Consider the following 13,846-nt stretch of genomic DNA (forward strand, 5'->3'; position numbering starts at 1 on the left):
AAAATGGCTCTCCAAGTACCACAGAGATCCTGGTAGACCTGAAGGCAAAAGAGGTGAAAGACTGATTCAGCTCCATATGATCCTTGGCCTTTTCAAGCAGCCTAAAAAAAGGGTAACCACATCAATTAGTGACTAATGATCTGCATTATGTCAGCAGATGCTTAGCAGGGACACAGCTGAGTCACTACACAGACGTGTCACTTCACCTGGGCCAGTGACACAGCGCGGCACTCGTGCTGCTGCTGCTTTGCTGAGCTGCAGCTACAGTCCCTGCAAAGCGCCACCAAACTGCAGCAGCTGCAGCCCTTGTCACCAGACCTCACAGCTCCCTCCTCTCTCTTATCACATGAAAGAACAGGACCTTAAAAAGCAGCCTCTAAAAATGCCCTTTTCTATTTCCTGGTGTTGTTATTTTGTGCTATTGTTTCATATTTCCACGTCTAGTTTTCCTAGAGTGGACTGGATAACAACAAGGGTATTACGAATATGTTGACAGAGCTCTTACAAACGAGGCTAAATGCTAATACATGGTTTCAAGCTTTCACACCAGCCAGTGTGAAAGAAAACATGATCGTCTACTAAAAGCTATTTTAAGACTAAGAAGACTTACTCAGCACTGGATAATTATCCCTGGGATGCTTCAAATCCCAGAGGACACTGCTCCCCCCAGAGGGATTTCAGTTCTATTACTTGTACCCTACACAATCCAATGTTCCAATTTATCTTCTCAGGAAGCTTAAAAATAAACTTCCTCTGTAGATCTTTGAGCTCAGAAACACTAAGTGGCTCAGACATACCCTGGAGTTACGTCTGATCCCCTTCATTAGGCTACAACACTAATCATATGTGATAATGACCCCAAATGGGAACTGGAAGAGCCAAGGCCATAAACAAAAGACCAAAAACAAACAATGCAAGAACGAGATTAAATGCCAGAACTGAAAAGACACAAGAAGAGTGGCTAGAGGAGGGGAGAAAGCAACAGGCAGAGCAGCAAGGAAGAGAGAAGTAACTTGGGAGGTGGGCAGGTGAGCTTGACCATCACTGCCCTGTCATTCAACTGTTCACCAAAACATCGGTGTTTCTCCCTCTGGCATGCACACACACACTAACCTACCGCACCGTCAGCACTGAACACAGAAACATTGCATCATTTACCATTACGAAATCTCCTCCTGCAAGCCAAACCTTTTGGCCAAGTGACCTTTGCTGCTGACTCAGGCTCACGCAACCCTCCCTCTCCCCGCGGAGACGTGTCTCAATCTCTGCCCCGCTCGCCACCGTCAGGGAATGTGCATCTCAGCAATACATCGCACTTTGAATTACATGCCTTCAAAAAAAAAAAAAAAAAATCAGAGTGCAACATTGTTGGTTTTGAGGTTTGGTGGTTTTTTGTTTGGTTGTTTTTTCTTTTTTCCCCGATTTCTTGTGTTTGCAGGCCAGGGCTCTGCCTTGCATCCTCCTGCAGTGGTTGAAGGCACCAGGGCTGCAGCTGTCTGTCCCACCCTTTGGCAGAGACCAGACCCTGCAGCAAGGGCAGGGGACGGGATGCTTGTCCACACCTCAGCTACACCTCGCCACGTTTGTTTAAATCACGAACAGGGCTGGCTACAGCACAGAGACATGCCCTGTCATGAGATCAAACAGGAGCAGAGCCCGAGGGTGGCAGCAGGGCAGAAAATTGGGTTTCACAGCTGTTTTTGCAAGAGGCAGTTTATACAGCTCCCATCCCATCCAGCCCTGGCAGCTCATGACTCCTCTGGGCTGTTCCCACCAGCCTCGCAGATGATCAGTTTTCATAGAATCATAGAGTAGTTTGGGTTGGAAGGGACCTTCAAAGCTCATCCAGTGCCACTCCTGCCACGAGCAGGGACATCTTCACCCAGATCAGGTTGCTCAGAGCCCCGTCCAGCCTGGCCTGGGATGTCTCCAGGGATGGGGCATCCACCACCTCTCTGGCCAACCTGGGACAGGGTTTCACCACCCTCATTGTAAAATGTAAAATTTTGCAGGGTTTTATTTTGTTTGGGTCGATGCTCAGCTCTGCTCCATCACACAGTCCCACGCATGGTCACCTCAGGTAGGAACAAGAAGCCAAGAGGGGTGAATTGAATGCAGCAACCAGCCAGAGAGGTGGTCCCTCAGCAGGAATGCAGCTGAAGGACAGCAGGAGGCATTTCAGGCTTAGGTGGTTTTCTTCACTTGGGCAAGACAATGCTTTTGGTATTTTTCAATTATTAAATCCAATTCAACCAAAAGATTGGCAAAGTCCACCCAACACAAAAACACAAGGGCCAGTGGTTTTCACCCTTCCTTTCCCCCCTCTGAAGCTCATACAAACAAGCTCCAGCTCACATGGAGACACCTGAAAAATTAGGTATAGGAGCCATGGGCTGCCTTCCCCATACAGCAAGAGCTGCAGCAAAGGCGGACACACACCAGTCTCTCCCACTTCTCCCAGTGTCTTGATTGCTAGAAATTCTCCCATAGCGTTGCCAGCAGGACTTGGTCCCCTATTTCACCCTGCCATGGGCTCTTCGCTGCCTGTAGATGTGGGACAGAAGCACAGATGATGGAGGAGAAAGACACAATCCCACCTGCTTCCCCAGGTCACCACATGCCACAAAGCCAGGAGTTTATCCACAGTAAATACATGCTCTAGGGAATACATTTCCCAGGTATGTTTTAGTTTATTCCCCAAAATAATGTCCTCTCCCTGCATTTGCTCCATTCACCTTAGTTTTCCCTGATGCACCTAGGTTTATTTGACAGAATTTATCACCATCTGAACCAATATTTTATCTTCTTTTTGCAGTGTTTTTTCACCCATTGGTTTGGACAGGCACAGAGGGCTCCTCCTCATCTCTGACCTGCTCTCCCACACCATGGTCAGCCTCTTTGAGTGCCAACTAAGCAGAAGAAATGCAATGCCAAGGTTCAAATACTAGCTGGGAGACATTAATGACTTCGGACTGATCAAGTTCTCCCTCAAATGGATGAAACCACTGTTTCAAGCCTGTCCCTCATCAGCTTTTACACCAGCACCAGTCCTTGCACAAAACGACAGGCAAACAACAGTGAGGTTTTTAGCTGAATGCACTTCTCTCTCAGTTCCTTTGCTTGAAGAATGACTTTCCACCTCTAGGTACAACCAGAGCAGGCTCTACAAAGATGATTTTGCCCCAATTGTTTTGGCTCATGGAGCCAAAAGGGGAGTAGGATACTTCAAAAGAGCGAGTATTCCTCAGTCAACCACAAGGTGCGCCAACCTGTGCCCGTCTTTTATCCTCCCTGAAGATCACAAGATAACGTGTTCAGAAAACACAATGGACAGACTTCTTCTGAAGTCAAAAACCTTTCATGTCTAAAAGAATGTTTTGACGCCTTCATTTTAGAAGGACAAAACAGAAATAACCTGCTTTTTCTAAACCTCAGAGGTACCTCAGTCTTCTTCTGATTTAGAGGCAGAGGACTTGCTGAGAAGCCGTTCAAATCTCTTCAGGGGCAGGTGACAACCAGAGCAGGGAGCGCATGGCACATAGTGGCATCACCTTCTCTCCCCACCACTCTCACTCACGGCTTTTCATTTCTGGTAGCCTGAAGGATCTGAAGGCTTTCTGGGCACGTCCTGCTCATGAGCTGTGGTTAGAGGACCCTTGTCCCCAAATCAGAACAGGTCAGTCAGAGCAGACTTAGTGCACCCAGGTGATGCAGACCCAAGCATGACTATAGAAGCATAGAATCATTCAGGTTGGAAAAGACCTTTAAGATCATCAAGTCCAAACATTAAACTAACACTGTGAAGTCTACCACTAAACCACATCTCTAAGCACCACATCTAGGTGTCTTTTAAACCCCTCCAGAGATGGTGACTCCACCACTGCCCTGGGCAGCCTGTTCCAATGCTTTACAACTCTTTCTGTGAAGAAATTTTTCCTAACATCCAATTTAAACCTCCCCTGGTGCAACTTGAGGCCATCTCCTCATGTCCTGTTGCTTGTACTTGGGAGAAGAGACCAATCCCCTCCATGCTACAACCTCCTTTCAGGCAGTTGCAGACAGTGATAAGGTCTCCCCTCAGCCTCCAGTTCTCCAGGCTGAACAGCCCCAGGACCCTCAGCCGCTCTCATCACACTTGTGCTCCAGACCCCTCACCAGCTCCGTTCCCTTCTCTGAACTCGCTCCAGCACCTCAAGGTCTTTCTTGTCATGAGGGACCCAAAACTGAACACAGGATTTGAGGTTTGGCCTCACCAGTGCCCAGTACAGGGGGACGGTCACTGCCCTGGTCCTTCCGGCCACGCTGTTCCTGATACAAGCCAGGATGCTGTTGGTCTTTCTGGCCAACTGGGCACACACTGCCTCATGTTCAGCCACAGTCCATCAACACCCCCAGGTCCTTTTCCTCCAGGCACTTTCCAGCCACTCTTCCCCAGCCTGTAGTGCTGCCTGGGGTTGTTGTGACCCAAGTGCAGGACCCAGCACTTGGTCTTGTTGAACCTCATACAATTGGTCTCAGCCCAATGATCCAGCCGGTCCAGATCCCTCTGTATGGCCTTCCTATCCTCCAGTAGAGCAACACTCCCACCCATCTTGGTGTCATCTGCAAACTTACTAAAGGTGCACTCAATTCCCTTGTCCAGGTCATTGATAGAGAGATTAAACAGAACTGGCCCCAATACTGAGCCCTGGGGACATCACTTGTGACTGGCTGCCAACTGGATTTAACTTGAGTCACCACAACCTTTTGGGTCCAGCCATCCTGACGTTTTTTTACTCAGCAAAGAACTGGGTAAAAGAACTACGCACAGCTGCAAAGGCTCCTCCACTTCAGGGATAAAGACTGAAAATATATTAAGCCAGCAATGCTGATAATTTGCACCTCAGCTCTATCCCACCTCAAATCCTCACAACCAACTGCTTCAATTAGACACAGAGAAGGATCTGCAGCCTCTTCCACCTGCTGGATCTAACCAGTAGGTCAGGGTGGGTTTTGGTGTATTTATACAGTTCTTAATGAACAAGTATTTTCTGTTCATCATCATCCAACATCTATAAACAAAAACAAATTTACCCAAACATCTTAAGTTCAAACAGCAGCAGTTATGTATACAGCTATTGCACTGATTGCACATGCCATATGAGCCAGGAAATTCAAAGCTAAGGCTAATATTTCAAGCGAAAAATTATTCCTTGTGGGCCAGAAAATTGCAGGGAACTCAGGTCTGGACGTGCTGCTGCATTACGTAACTCAGGATAAAATATTTTCATTTCCAAAGCAAATGCCAACCCAAGCGGACTCCTGCACTCAGTCCAGCTCATGCCCTTCTGCAAACAAGCAGCCTGGATCTCCTTCTGCTCCCTTGCTCACTCTTCCTCACTCCTCTCACAAGGTTTAATTTCTCTTCCATTCACACTGGAAAAGAGACACTTTATCCCCCCAAAAGCCTGTATCACCCAGGCCTCTGTGCTGCTGGTGTCAAAGCCACAAGCACACAGGTTCCACCCTCTCAGCTTGGTGTGAAATTAAAACTCCAGGTATGTCTTTCCCAAATTCAAGGGAGAAAGATTTATTGCAGGCTCCCAGGACTGCAAAGCCCAGCATTTCCCATCTCCTCCCATCACACTTGCCATTCCAGGTGAGCAATATCCAGTTGCCTGGGCACTGGCAACCTCCACGTGCCTCTTCATCCATCAGAGGATGGTCCCTTATGTGAAGGGAGAAGGTCCCGAGAGCAGAAACACCACATCTCTAGGTGTGGTTCCCCAGGCAGAAACACAGCAGCTTTTATCCCCCACACACACCTCCATGGTGCATTGGGTTTTCAGTGTGCTCACACTACCACCGACAAATTCAGGTTCAGTAAGTCCACCCAACACTTTCAGGAGGCATCAAGCAACTACACACACAGTGCAGGGAGGTGTTGGGCTTCCCTGTGCACAGCAGCCCCACCAGCACTGGCTGACCTGTTGCCAGTCATTCAAAAGTCTAGATACATTTTTTAAAAGTATCTGGAAAAAAGCAGTATATTATTAAAACCTCAGTCCTACCCAAAAATTTGATTTGGAGAGTTTCCTGCTCCTCAACCCTTTGCTCAGACTATTTCTGCTAGAGAAATCAAGCAAGCTGAGTAGGTGCAAGTTCTCATATACCACATGTATGTTTCATCTCGCCAAGAAATTTCTATAAAATACAGAAAAGCCAATGTTGAGAGGTTTTGCATCAATGACTGCACAGAGCACACAGCCCTTCCCTTTACTTCTTTTGCCACCACAGACAATTTGCACCTTTCCAGACTACTTTGATCTGACCACGGTTCATACGTCACTTGGCCTGCAGGAGCTTATGCAAGAAAGTGCTACAGAGGAACCCACTGACATGCAATTACAGGTGTTTCACCATAAAACAAGCAGGTAAATCCAGCACCAACACCATCCCAAAGAAGAGGCTGGAGCAGCAGCTCTGCTTTACCAGGCAGAAGGAGCTCAGGGCAGTGGGATCCACAACTGTGGTGTCTATGCCCAACATGAGAGGACCTGCATCCAGACACCAGCTCTCTTCACCTCCAGAGATAACCTATTGCAGACTGTCCTCTCCATCTGCCTGGTTTGCATAATGCTGGAGGTTGCAGATCTCATATTTAGGAGTGATCTTTGGATCTTCACATGCTCCTGGTATCCCACAATGGTGAAAAGGCTTTGTGTCCATGCTGTCCACAGACAGGTGAAGTCTTCTGGGGAGCTTTGCTATTTCTGGTGTCAAAAACAGCATTAACACACATCATTAATCATTTTTTGCTGTATGGGGGAATGATGGGTGGTGTTTGGGTTGGACACATCCTTGAGGATCTCAGAGCTACCAAAGGCTCTTCAGGAGAGGCCATGAAAGTCACAGCTTCTGTGGTCCAGTGTCCTCATTCAACTTTCCCACCTTCTGGAAGGAGGGGGAGAGTCAATGACATTTGTAACACACTTTGGTGTTGGGAACACCCAGGGAAGTGCAAAATATCACATGCAGACAGCAAGTTATAGTCCATCAAATGTATTTGAGGATTGAACTGTTAAGCAATGATGATTCTCCTCACACAGATAAACGAACTAATCCGATTTCTGCGTTACTTAGGACAAATGAGATACACACACAGAGCACTTGCAAAATAACAGATAGTAAATTAATTTCTTTAGGATTAAAAAAAAAAAAGTGCTGACATGTACATCCATAATGCTACAGTAGCGGCTGACCAAACTACACACAAGAAGCAGCAGGCCCAGGATACACACCACCCCAGGAAAACTGCTTCCTTAGAATCACAGAACACTCCAAGTCGGAAGGGACCCACAAGGATCATCGAGTCCAACTCCTGACCCTGCACAGGACAACCCCACAGTTCACACCGTGTGTCTGAGGATGTTGTCCAGTCTCTTCTTGAACACTGTCAGGCTTGGGGCCGTGACACCTCCCTGGGGAGCCTGTTCCAGTGTCCAGCACCCTCTGGGTGAAGAACCTTTTCCTCATGTCCAACCTAAACCTCCTCTGGCACATCTTCCTGCCATTTCCTCGGGTCCTGTCACTGGTCACCAGAGGGAAGAGCTCAGCCCTGCCCCTCCTCCTCCCCTTGTGAGGAAGCTGTAGCCGCCATGAGCTCTCCCCTCAGTCTCCTCCAGGCTGAACAAACCAAGTGACTTTCATTTCCAAGCAGGAGAACAGCCCCACACTCCATTTACTGGCAGAAGCTGGGTTCTGACTGCAAAGAAGTCACTGCCACCCTAATACATGCTTTTATAATTGTCTTCCAAGACATGGCAGGACATGGAGAAGCAATAATGCATGCTCAAAACAACAGCCTGTTGGTGTTGGCCACGTTAGAGCAAATCTGGGACCACCAAGCTGTGCGCTATGCAGCAACACATTTTTGCATGGAAGCAGTTAAAGACTCGGCCAGCACAGCAGACAGGCTGACTTCCAAGTGTGGAAAACTGCATTGCCAGAAATCCAGCCAAAAATGCTGGTTTATCCACTGAAAAACAACAGCTTCTTCCCAAAGGAAAACAACACAAAATGATTTTTTTTTTCTAAACTACAGCCAAGCATTAACTGGAACATGCCTTGCATTGAAAAGTCCAGAAAGCTTCCTAAGCATAGCTCCCTACAACAAGAAATAAAGCTTCTGCACCTAGACCTGACCCCCTGAAATGGGGAAACCCATCAGCATCTCAGGTGAGAACCGCTTTGCCTTTAGAAATCAGGTGCAGGATCAGGCAGAACCTCAGGTGTCTCCTGGGTGAGGGTTTTGGGGACAGCAGCACTACAAGCAGAGAGGCAAAGCTGGAGGAGGAATGGCTCATCCTCACTGCAGAAAAAAGGTATGTGTGCAACAAGCAGGTAAGAGGCAAAGAAATCTCTTAATGCATTAAGTTTACTGGGCTAGCATGGGTTTGGGTGGCATCAGTCATACGTGGAGATGTTTTGACACTGGGTGACAAGGCTCTGATAAAACACTTGCAAGATGAGACAGCTTGACACCAATGTTTTTGACAAGATACCAGAAAAGCTGTCACAACTAAAGGATTTCAATAAAATATTTACAAGAACACCATGACTCAAGTGAGGTTGCAAATACAGAAGTATTGTAAGTATGTCATTAACCAATGACATTAGTCCCATAAATTTATTGTGAAATATGAATATGTACATTAGACAGTTTGGCTTATAAAACCATGTCCAAGAAATTTTTATTTGAGCTTAAACTACAATGACATGTCTCACTGCTGTTAACCATATTGTTTTGATTATGCCAGAAACTGTGGTATGAACAAACTAAAATTTTTCTCTAACAAGGCTTTGTTTTGTAAGAACACTTTTTAATTAAGAAAATAAGCAGGTATTTCCACCTCTTGATTTCTGCTCAAGTTAGCTTTGTGATTAACTGGGATTTACATCACTTCTCCATTAAACCCAGTAGAAGTAACAATTAATTAAGCCTCATCTAATCTCACTTTTACATGGCTGAGATCAGTGTCCGGAGGGCTGTGCTTGGTACCCTGTGGCTTGGTCTGCGGGGTCAACAGCACCGAGTGCGATGCTCTGGTACTGGGCCAGCGCAACAGAAACATCCTGCAGTAGCAATCTGAAAGCTGAAAACTAACTGCTATATTAAGATGAGAGTTTGCTCTTTGCTCAGGACAGGCAACAGGATCCACAAAAACAAAACAAAAACATTTTTGGCTCTTTGCTCTATGGCTTATGACAGATATATCAGACTTAACAGGTAACTTTCCCAAAATACAACAATAAATTAGCAATACCAGCAGTAAAGGGAACAGATAATAAACCAGATAAAAACTCTAGACTGGTTTGGGTTAGAAGGGACCTTTTAAAGATCGTATAGTCCAACCACCCTCCCATGGGCAGGAGCATCTCAACCAGATCAGGTTGTTCAGAGCCTCAGTCCAGCCTCCCCTTGAACATCTCCAGTGACGCAGCATCCACAACTTCTCTGGGAAACCTGTCCCAGTGTCTCACCACCTCACCATAAAACAAACACACCACAGTGTTTTGCACACTGTTCCTGACAAGCTATTTCAACATCCACTGAGTTGATTTTACTAATATCCAGACAGCTACAGCCTCTGAGAAGCAGACACAGGACCTACCACTCCTCCATACCAGATTCAGTCTGCACCCCGTATCACCAGATCTCCAAAGAGGAGACGCACGCACTCCCGCTACAGCTACGTGCGCTTGCAAGATCAAAGCTAAAACTGCAAAAACCAAGACACTACAGTTTAAGAACTACACCTGCACTGCAGGAGCTGGGGAAAAATAAAATAAATCTCTGAAGCATTAGGATAGACAAGGTTTCAGTGAGACAATCTTGATCCCTAACTAGCACCTCTCATGCATTTTATGTTGCAGCCTGAAGCGCAGTGAAGGAGCCTTCCAAGACAACTGCTTGAAGAAGCTTTCTCCAGGAAGGACCACAAAATTATTAGGGCCACTAATCGCACAGTGCAGGTAACTCACCTTCAATCAGTCATTTGCACCTGGATTTTGTGGGGCAGCATCTTCCTGGTGACTCGAGAGGGAGCCTGACATCCCCAGGCAAAACCTTCAGTGTCTTCTATTTCAATAGCACAGCCTGCTACTGCAAAGTGGGACTGCTAAGGGAAAAGGGTTTGTTTGGTTTTTTTTACTTAAATGAGGAAATAAATAAACGATCCTGTGTTGCAGCTGGAGGCCCCTTTATCTCAACCACACGTGCAACATCAGCCACATGGGAGCTGTGCATCACACCCCTGTGCCACCACAATATGAAAGGTGGCAATTTGCAACGGCGCTTTGGTATTTAGGAAAGAATTCTGCCTCTATTATGCATTTTAAAGGAAGGTTTCTCCACCAGAAATGATAGCTTTTTGGAACTTGAAGTGATGGGGAAATAAAACAGAGTTAAGTGTTACAGGCTCCTGTTAAGATGGCAGAGGCAACACAATAGCATTTAAATCCTTAGAGGGAAGGAGATGAAGATGCTGGAGAAGATGAGGGCAGCTCAGGGAGGCTCATCTCCCAGGTCCCCGCTTCCTCAAAAGTCAGGCTCAAAATCAGAGGGCCCCCTCTGCCACTAAGGTCAAGTTTGGGGTGATGGGTCTAGGCTGGTCCTAGGCTCATTATTGCCCCAGTGCTCCCCAGTTCATCACCTCCTCTTATTTCCAGATGGGAAGCGCATTATAGCTGTAACATCACACATGCTCATGCATCCAAGCACATATGCTTGTGTTTCATAACAAAACTGCACCACCAGTACTAGCACTGTCCCTTCTAAAAAGTTTTCCTCTCTAAAAATGCTCTTATTTGATGGAAACCCCTCAGCTGGGATCCTCCAACCCATCTGGCAAGTGGCTGAGCTGATGGGGAATATTCTTTGCATTTCTGCAAAGAAACACTATGATACAGATTTAACTGCAAGCGTCTGCCAGAAAAGCAGATGTTTCACAAAAACAAACTGTTCAGAGGGGGAAGAAAGTGGAAAGAATAGAGACTTGGATGTAGCTCCAGGGCTGGTTTAAGCTGATGTGAGCCCTGCTGCCTCCAAAGGGAAGGGTCCCAGCCCTGCCTGCACCCAGCACCCTGCCTGCTGCAAGAGGGACCCAGGCCGGGCGGGAAAAGAATTTGGGGGTGTGATAGTAGAATTAGATTTTTACAGCCCTACTCCCATAATTTCATTTTAGTAAAAAAGTATATTTCATATAACTCGTATGTCTCTAACGGTAATTTCTTATCGTGGCTCCTAAGTAAGATTTTTATAAGGATATCACAGGTCTTCTCATAGAATAAGGAACAATATTCATATTCTAGTTAAATTTTACTTCACGCACTAACACGTAGCTGGTTTTCAGTTCCCCTTATTACTTGCAGGTGGTTACAGTACTTTTCATTTTTTCTAAATCACTGCAAAAATACGGTTACAGATCATGGGCTGCTATCTGCCGTTAAAACCTCATTTCAGCTTTGGGCCAGCTGCCATTCAAGAGACTGTATGGGTTAAATTTGAACCCAAAATCCCAAAAAGCAAAAAAGCAGCTCTATAGTGGAAGCTTTCTGTTCTAGGTCTCCTACCACTGCAGGGACATTACTCAAACAGCTTACCTAAAAGCCTGAAATCCGAAAACATAATTTAAAAACTGCGTTCCAGCAGCAGGGACTTTTAGATTTATTATTTAGAGCTGATGCAGCAAGTGGTACCTTGAGAACTAAAGCAGGCAAGGCCCACAAAACCAAACGCCGCCTGTGCATGCACACAGACATTAAAAGATCGCGTTGGTCACAGCATTTCTCCAGCCCAGATAAATCACATCTTCACCTCTGCTCACCTCTGCTCCCAGCTCAGCTGTTCCCCATCTCCAGCCACACAGGTTAATAAATTATTGCAGAGATTTGCAGATAGAGATTTGCATTTGGAGAGAAGGTGAAGGCACAACCGCAGCTTCTGCTGCACCAACATTCATTCTTTTGATGTTGCCAATACTCAACAGTCCTATGACATAGCCAAGATCTCCCAAAGCTGGTACTTCTGCTCAAAAATATATTCCCACCACAAATATGACCCCTCCGGGCTTTTCCATTATAGACATCACTGTGTTATATATAATACTACATAAAAATAATACTACTACTGATCTCCTGGCAGCAGCCTAATAAGGTTTTGACCTCTTTGGGACTAGTTTCAGGAAGCAGAAAATCATTTCCCTTGGATGACTTAAACAGTATTCGGTCCTCTGAACGCACTGATGCCACCATGACGTGTGCAGCCTGGGCAGCGCTGTCACCGCCCAGCGAGGGACCTTCACACTCGCTGCCGCATGGTCATGGGGACACAACTTGGCACGTCAGCACCATGTTTGTGACCATTTATTTTTATTCCTTAGCAACAGAGCAGCTCTTGGGCTTGGGTTTGCTGGGTTTTTGTGTATGTGTGTGTGTTGGATCTATATTTGGCACCCTGGGGAAATTCCTGAGCAGAAGATAGCAATTTTTAAAAGAGAGGATAAATGCTGGCGCTCAAGCTTTGCTGCCAGTAACAACACCCCCAGGCTTTCAGTTCTTGTGAAGTGCTCAGACTCGAAGCCAACGGGACTCCTCACATGGACCAGGCATCAAGAGTCACGGCGATCACCCTTCCTGCCTTTGCAAAACCTTACCCTGGTGTAAGAATAGGAAAAGATTTATTGCCTCATAAAGCCTCCAAGCCATTTGTATCCTGTGTAAACCAACATCTCCAAGGCTCTGAACCTCATCACTGTTCAGCAGCACTGATGGTTTTCATCCTGTGGGAGCCAGGACCCCTCAGTAATCGCACAGTCTCAAAGGGGAAAACAAAACAACCACCACCAAAACAGAAAAAAGAGATACTTCAGTACAATACAGTAGTTCTCAACTAAGACACCATTCTTACCATAGATCATGAAAATATCAATATCCCCCAGCTCTCCAGAGCTCCCAAGCAAACATGCAAATTAAATCCTGCCAAATCTACATGAGAAAAACAAATAACACCTGATGTTTCCCAACTCTGGTAGCAACATGGCCTCTAAAAAAAAAAAAGATTTAATCATAGAGAAATCACATGGCTCAGCAGTTTCACTGGTTGTCATGGCAAATGAAAATCCCGGACTCCCTGATTTGTGTGTTTTAGAGGAAAGACAACAACAAAAATGCCTTTTTTTTCAATGACTAGAAAGGAATGTTTTCCTAACAATCGCTGGTGAACCCACTGCACACTATATATAAACAGCTGCTCCTTCTCAGGGAAAATGTTTGCTGTTTCTTACTGAGCGACTCTGAGGGATCCAGGCAATTCAGCCCCAGCAGACATCCAGGCGCGGGTAATGAGAATCATGTGCTTTTAGATGTGTTGACTTCTTGCCTGCCAAAGGGAGCCCGAACTCCAATAGCTGGAGGGGGTCTCAGCTCCAGGCTCTGCCACCGGCTCCCGGGGGCTGCGGGCACAGCCTGGGGACCCTGGCAGCGGCACCAGTCCCCTCCCCTGCTACAAATGCAGCATCACCATGGTGCTTCTTGCCACATGTCTGCTAACAGGAGTTCCTTCCTGCGTTCTCAAAGCAGGCTGAAAACCACAGGTCTTTGTGTGAGCTTCAATCTGCCAGACAGGTAACAGCAGCAAAGACACCCCAGCATTTGCTCCCATAAACGCGATCCAGAGGAGCCACAGAAATGATCAGAGGCTGGAACAGCTCTGCTGGGAGGACAGGCTGAGAGAGTTGGGGTTGTTCAGCCTGGAGAAGAGAAGCTCCAGGGAGACCTTATTGTGGCCTTTCAGTGCTTAAAAGGG

The 13,846-nt window shown here is 46.5% G+C and overlaps 1 protein-coding gene across 2 annotated transcripts in view; it reads right to left on the reverse strand.

The window, feature by feature from the left end:
• RAB30 (RAB30, member RAS oncogene family) overlaps nucleotides 1-13,846 on the reverse strand; it is a 55,011-nt gene that overhangs the window by 19,696 nt on the left and 21,469 nt on the right. Inside the window, exon 1 of one of the 2 annotated variants that reach the window (XM_082043545.1) lies at nucleotides 10,024-10,040. The exons of the other annotated variant lie outside the window; for it this stretch is intronic. The gene's annotated coding sequence lies outside the window, so the exon portion shown is untranslated. Of the gene's footprint in view, nucleotides 1-10,023; nucleotides 10,041-13,846 lie in introns of those variants that run through there. 2 annotated transcript variants of the gene reach the window in all.

Source organism: Streptopelia decaocto (assembly GCF_964273445.1).
Source record: "Streptopelia decaocto genome assembly, chromosome: 1".
Taxonomy (NCBI): domain Eukaryota; kingdom Metazoa; phylum Chordata; class Aves; order Columbiformes; family Columbidae; genus Streptopelia; species Streptopelia decaocto.